A 6,739-nucleotide genomic window follows, 5' to 3' on the forward strand; every position below is an offset into this window, starting at 1 on the left:
TTCCGTCTGACCACGTGAAGAGACCCATGGCAGTGCTGGAGGGACTGGATGACCAGTCAGAAGAGCTCAGCCGGCACAACTGGCTTCTTCGGAGGCTTTGTGTTCATTTGGTCTTCGGGCCATTCTCGATAAGCTTCCAATGTCCTTCCCCCGGAGCTTGAGGCCGATGGCTTTCTCAATTTTGCCCAAAACCTGGTTATTCAGAATGGCCCCTCCACTTTCACAGTCTGCGATGACTTGCGGCTTTTCACTGATTTGCATGGCCAAGTCCTTCTGCGTCAGGCCTTTGCTCTGCCAGCCTCATTGCATCACTTTGCCCACCTCCAGGGTCACCCTGTCATGATGCAGCTCCTCCGTCTCCCGGTCTAGCTTGGCTGTGTTCTTGGTGATGGAATACTGCTTGTTCTGACCAGCAGCCCATTTCTTGCTTGTCTCCACAGCTGCTAAGATGCCCTGTGCTGCCATTGGGCCCTTCTTGTGCAACACTGTCACGCTGTCCCAGTCACTCTCGGCCACGGCACGGCGGGGGCGCCTGTCCGTCCAGAGGCTCTGGCAGCTGCTGGAGACCCGGCTTGGTGACAGGACTCCCTTTTACTTATTGCTCTTTTGCTGGTTTTTCCCCCCCTACTTTTTGTTTGTTTGTTTTGTTTTGTTTTCCAAGACAGGGTTTCTCTGTGTAGCCTTGGCTGTCCTGGACTTGCTTTGCAGACCAGGCTGGCTGTGAACTCACAGAGATCTGCTTGCCTCTGCCTCCCTGAGTGCTGGGATTGTTTTTATGTTTGTGTTTTGTGGGGGCTTTTGGTTTCTAATTTCTTGGGTTTTTTGTTGTTTTTGTTGTTGTTGTTTTGTTTTGTTTTGTTTTGTTTTTAGAGAGAGAGAGAGAGAACATAAAGTTGGGTGGGAGGGGAGGTAGAAAGATCTGGGAGGAGTTGGGGAGGGGAAATGATCAAAATATATCATATACAAATTTATCTAAACAAAACAAAATATTTTTTTAATCATGGAATGACCTAGAATACGACAAACTTCAAGAGGATTTAAATAGTATCTATATTTATGACAATGTCTATTTTTATATCTATGTCACCTTCTCTTCTGGGAAAAGCCTTGCCCGGTGTGTAAGTAGGTCCTAGCTTACACACACCTTCTGAAGTAATTGTCAGCCAAGCGCATTTCCTTTCATTCTCAGTGGCGTTGCCATTTAGACAGCAAACACCACAGTCATTTATGCTGTGTGTCAAGTCCTTGGCTTTCTCCTATGATGTTCAGCATGTCCTCTTCTGAGTCTACTGTCTGCACTACAACCAGGCAAAGCTCTGGCTCGTTAGCTGGAAATGAAGGCAGGGCAGCCAGGCTTGCAGCGTGGTAGTCAGGTGTTGAAGATGGGCTGGGAAGATGGTTCAGTGGCGAACAGCACTGCTTTTCCAGAGGACTTGGGTTCAATTCCCAGTACCCACATGGAGACTCACACAGTTCTAGTGGGTCCCATTGCCTCCGTGGGCAGTGCACGCACATGATGCACAAATATGCACACAGGCAAAACACTTGTAAAATAAATAGGCCTAAAAAACAAAACAAATTAAATAAAATGATGAAGATTCTGAAAATTAGACTCCCAGTTAACTTGGCATTTGCTTCAAAGAAAGCATTACTGTAAAATAATTCATAGCTGCTCTAAATGTAAATATAAGAAAATTAGTTGTGTTTGATCTGAGAGTGGCATACTTAGTTTAAATTAAGTATGCAGTTTAATGTTACTAAACATTAGTTATTAGTTGTTTTATGCTTGAACTCCTCGTCGTTAAGACAGAATCTCACCAGATATCTGAACATAGGCTTTCTGGCTACAGAAAAGTGAGTTTTCTGAAGGGGGCATGGTCCTGGGAGAATAGACACATTCATGAAATAGAAAAAGAAAAACAGTGACTGCGGTGGCTTGAATAGGAATGGCCTCCATAGACTCAAGTGTTTGAATGCTGGTCCCATAGGGAGTGGCACTCTTAGGAGATGTGGCCTTGTTGGAGTAGGTGTGGCCTTGTTGTTGGAGTAGGTGTGGCCTTGTTGAAGGAAGTGCATCACTGTGGGGGTGGGTTTTGAAGTCTCAGAAGCTTAAGCCTGGGCTCAGTGGCTCACAGTTCTTTTCCTGCTGCCCGCATATCAAGATGTGGAACTCTCAGCTCTTTCTCCACCACCATGTCTGCCTGCCTGCCGCCATGCTTCCCGCCATGACAGTAGTGGCCTAAACCTCTGAATGGTCAGCCAGCCTCAATTAACTGTTTCCCTTTATAAGAGCTGACATGGTCATGGTGTCTCTTCACAGAAATAGAAATCCCAACTAAGACAATAGCTTTATTATTTTTATTTAATTTAATCAGTAGGCTTATTTTGTGAGACAAGGGCTAATATTGTCCAGGCTGGCCTTAGCTCACTGTGTAGCTGAGATTAGCTTTAAAGTCCACGTCATTCTGTGTCCAGCTCTCCAGGGATAAGATGATAGGATATGCTGCCATTCTAGGTTGGGATTATAAAAACATGCCCTGCTGGGCTCAAAAATGTTGCTTCTTATACCAAGATGCCTCTGTGTGTTTCCCTAGTCCTGGCCCTGAAGGCATGAGCCAATGGATTCAAGGCTGTAAGACACATCCAGAAGGGCAGAGCTTCCATCCCATGCAGTGGGAGATTTCGTTTTAAGCTAGAAGTTGTTAAGTTGGCCTCTTGCTTTAATGTGACCTGCTGGGCTTTGCGTTGTGCACGCTCAGCAGTGGCATGGCGGCTGGCAATCCATGAAACCTCTGTGTGTCCGGTTCTATAATGTGACCTGCTGGGTTTTGCGTTGTGGACACTCAGCAGTGTGTCCAGTTCTATGACGTCCACATCCCCGGAGCTGCTCGTTGAGTATCCCTACTCCTCACCCTGAATCATCACCTCCAGTCACCTAACAGCACACAGAAGGTTCTCCCAGGACAGGACCCTGTTGCATAGGGTGCCCCAGTCTTGTCTGTGGTCCACGTGCTCCTCTGGGTTTCCCTGGTGAGGTGGAATGACAGCTGGCCCTCAAAACAATTAGTACCCTGAGGCGGTTCCCAGGCTCCATACTGCTCAACTTCTGTGTGAAAGCCAAAGGCATCTTCTAGAAAGAAGGTAGCCTGCACACTGAGGGCCATGCCCCAAGAGTATGAGCCCAAATGCCATTGTGTGGTGAGAGGAGAAGACCATCCCAGGCATCTCTGTAAACTCCCTGTATCTCCTAGAGACAGTTCCCATGTTATTCCTCCCAACAAGAGCCGCCCCTTCCCCCTGCATGCGTACCATTTCCAGACAAAGAGCATGAGGGGAAAGTAAGAAAAAGATAAAGATGAAGGCTTCACCCCCAAAGCCTCATGACCATCCCCACCACTTTCCCTGACCTGGTGACCCTCTTACCAACATCTTTGAGGACTTCTTCCCTTCCAGAAGTCTTGCTCCTAGACAAAGCTGAGATTAGAGCATAGAATATAAACCATGGGGTTGGGGATTTAGCTCGGTGGTAGAGCGCTTGCCTAGCAAGTGCAAGGAGCTGGGTCCGATCCTCAACTCTGGGGGTGGGGGGGGAGACAAAATAACACTGAGCTGGGTGTGGTGGCACTTTAATCCCAGCACTAGGCAGAGGTAGGTGGATCTCTGTGAGTTCAAGGCCAGACTGGTCTACAAAGCCAGCCCAGGACAGCCAAGGCTAACACAGAGAGACCCTGTCTGGAAAAAACAAACAAACAAACAAAAAAGAATATAAGCCATGTTCCTGTGTGCCCCAGGAAAATAAAAGTGTGACTTTTATCACTCTACCTTATTTTCTTCTGACCTCTCTAGCCACCCGTGTGTGTCATTTACAGCATTTTCTTTTTTTTTTAATTTTAATTAAATTAATTTATTCAGATTACAACTCAGTTGTTATCCTATCATTTGTATCCTCCCAATCCTCCCTCCCTCCCACTTTCACCCTATTCCCCTTCCCCTAGGTCTAAGACCAAGGGGGACCTCCTCCCCAACTATATGGTCATAGGCTATCAAGTCTCATCTTGGTAGCCTGCTTATTCTTTCTTTGAGTGCCACCAGGCCTTCCCACCAAGGAGAGGGCCTTATGCAATAGTGCCCTTGGCTTTACTGTCAATCTCAGCTGCATTAGGCACACTTTCCAGTGCTGTGACAAATACCATTGAGAACCAGTGTCCCGCTGGGAAGGTTTATTCCAGCTTACTTTGTCAAAGGCTTCCACCCACCCTGCTGGAGAGGGGCTCAGTTCTTGGCATCCAGGAATCAGAAGGAGAAGGCCTAGAGGGAGTGGGCCAAGGTGGGCTTTCTCCTTTTTCAATACATCCGAGCCCCAGCCTATTGACTGGTGCCACCCACAGTCAGGACCAGCTCTCCCTCTGTAAGCCCTCAGGAAAAAAGATGTGCTTTACAAATTGCCTCTTCCAAATCCAATAAGGCTGAGACCGGGCTGACCTCTCAGACTCCCAGAGGCATGAAACTGTGCCTCTGCTGTGAGAACACCCTATGATGTCTTAAGACTCTCCTGCACCCAGTTTGGCACCCCTCACCTGTCACTGCCCTTCCAGGGTAACAGGGGGTACAAAGATCCTGTCACAGCCTCTCCGTCCTTTCTGGTCCTCCGATGTCCTGGAGTTGTCCCTCTTTTTCTTCTCCATTGTCTGGTCCTGACTACAGACCAGAAGAAAAGAAACTTTTACCAGATGCCATTGCTTTATGTTTTAATGACCAGATTACACCTGCTGATTCTCCAAAAAGTCAAACTTTTGGAATGCTTTTAAGATATTGCCTTTGAGTGACATTTTTCATTTTACAAAGACCTTTTCTCAAATTTTTATCTTTGCTCTGAATCTACTGTGGATATCTCACTAAATTCCTCTATCCTAGACTATGACATTTGATGGAAATTTAAGTTTGAAGTCTCTTCTGTTAAATAATTTTCCTTCTGATCCTTTAAAACTTAATGCATAGTTTAAAAACTAATGGCATTTTTATTGAGTAGCTAAACTGATGGTATCTGCATAGCTCTTCAATGTTATGCAGAAGGCTGCCACCTCGTGACCACTGTGGAAACTGCTGCTAAGACCTTTTCTTTCCCCTATTATTTTGGGACTCCTGCTTATTAAATTAAATGAATTCCAATGTCACCTTTAAAAACATATTTCAGACTCCCTCCCTGCCCCCCACAGGTAAACATGTATACATTCCCCCGATTCCCCAGAAGCTTTGGTGTAGTTACACTGTCCCAGTTGGCCTCAGTGGTCAGTCAAAGCTAGGAGCTCAGTTGGCTCTCACTCAACCTTATTCCTTTTTTCCTTTATATTTTAAAACATGGACTGCATAAAATGCCTCTATCAGAATCCCTGGGGAAGCTATTAAAATGGAAGGTTTCTGGGTTCCCTCCAAGACTTAAAAAATGAAATGTCTGAAGAGAGGACATGAAGTTGGCATTTTAAACAACTTCCAAGGTGATTGATTTATCATTCACGTTAGCTTTCTTTTTTCTGTTGTTCTGTTTTGTTTTGTTTTTGAGACAGGTTTTCTCTGTGTAACAGCTCTGGCTGTTCTGAATTCACTTTATAGACCAGGCTAGCCTTGAACTCACAAGAGATCTGCCTGCCTCTGCCTCTGGAATGCTGGGATAAAAGGCATTGCACCACTACACCCAGCATTCACATTAGCATGCGAACAGTGTTGCATTCCCTTCTACCAGGGGAAGAGATTAGAATCCTAGCATGTGAAGTGGGTTGGACCCAGAGCAGCTGCCCCCTGGACCCTGGGAGGGAGAGCTGAAGAAGCCATTCTCAAAGACCGCTGCAAACCCAGCTGCTGCTTCAACAAAGGGGACACCATGACAGACCATGGCGACCCACTGCCTCTGACCAAACCCTTTCAACAATAGGCCATCCTCTACCAAGACAATAACCACTTATGAGGAACATCCTGCCCTACCCAGAAAGCAGAAACAGGTACCCAGAGCCAGAAGAGTAGGTAACCCACGCCCCCAGCTACCTCCAGGTGTCCTGTGGAACCTCTGCCCTAGCGACTGCACTCTGACAGTCACCTGGCCTATGCAGTGTTACAGGAGGCCAGGTTCCAGCCTGCCTCCCTGCTTGACCAGCTATGTGGATGCAGCCAGAGTCAGTGAAACACAGTGATCCACACTTAGCTGCTTGAGCTTTAGCTAGAGAAAAGAATCCTCTCTTCTAAGCTTAAGACTCAGTCTTTGCAGTTTGTCATTAACTCTTGAATTTCCAATGAGAAATGAGATCCTTTGCCTCATATTGGAATAGAGTTAAAAACCCACGGGGCTAAAAGGCCTCCAGTGCCCTTCCCTCAACAGTTCCATGATCTGTCCCTACCATCCTCACCACACTCTATTGTTCTCCGAGGACTCCAGCTCACTGTTCATCATGGACTCTCTGTGTCCACCCCTGCCCTAACCAAGCCCCTGGTTTCTGGATCTTTCCCTATCCATTCTGTGGAGTACTGGGGTGGTTATGAGAGCCTGCCTAGAATGAGTCTTTGCCAAGAGCATTCTCCTAAGGTTACTGCCCCAAAGTGTGATCTCTCTGCGATCCCATCATTTCCTGTGCACACCATACTCAGTTCTTAACAAGCAACATTAGAATCCTCTTGTTTTGTCTGGATGGCCTTACAGATAGCACCTGTGTTTACCACATAATGAGTATTTAATACATAGTTCCTTGAG

At 46.5% G+C, this 6,739-nt stretch overlaps 1 pseudogene; it reads right to left on the reverse strand.

The window, feature by feature from the left end:
• Positions 1 to 103: 103 nt before the first annotated feature.
• On the reverse strand, positions 104 to 6,439 carry LOC127206952 (endothelial differentiation-related factor 1-like; annotated as a pseudogene).
• Between the last annotated feature and the right edge of the window lie 300 nt (positions 6,440 to 6,739).

Source organism: Acomys russatus, chromosome 24 (assembly GCF_903995435.1).
Source record: "Acomys russatus chromosome 24, mAcoRus1.1, whole genome shotgun sequence".
Classification (NCBI taxonomy): Eukaryota; Metazoa; Chordata; class Mammalia; order Rodentia; family Muridae; genus Acomys; species Acomys russatus.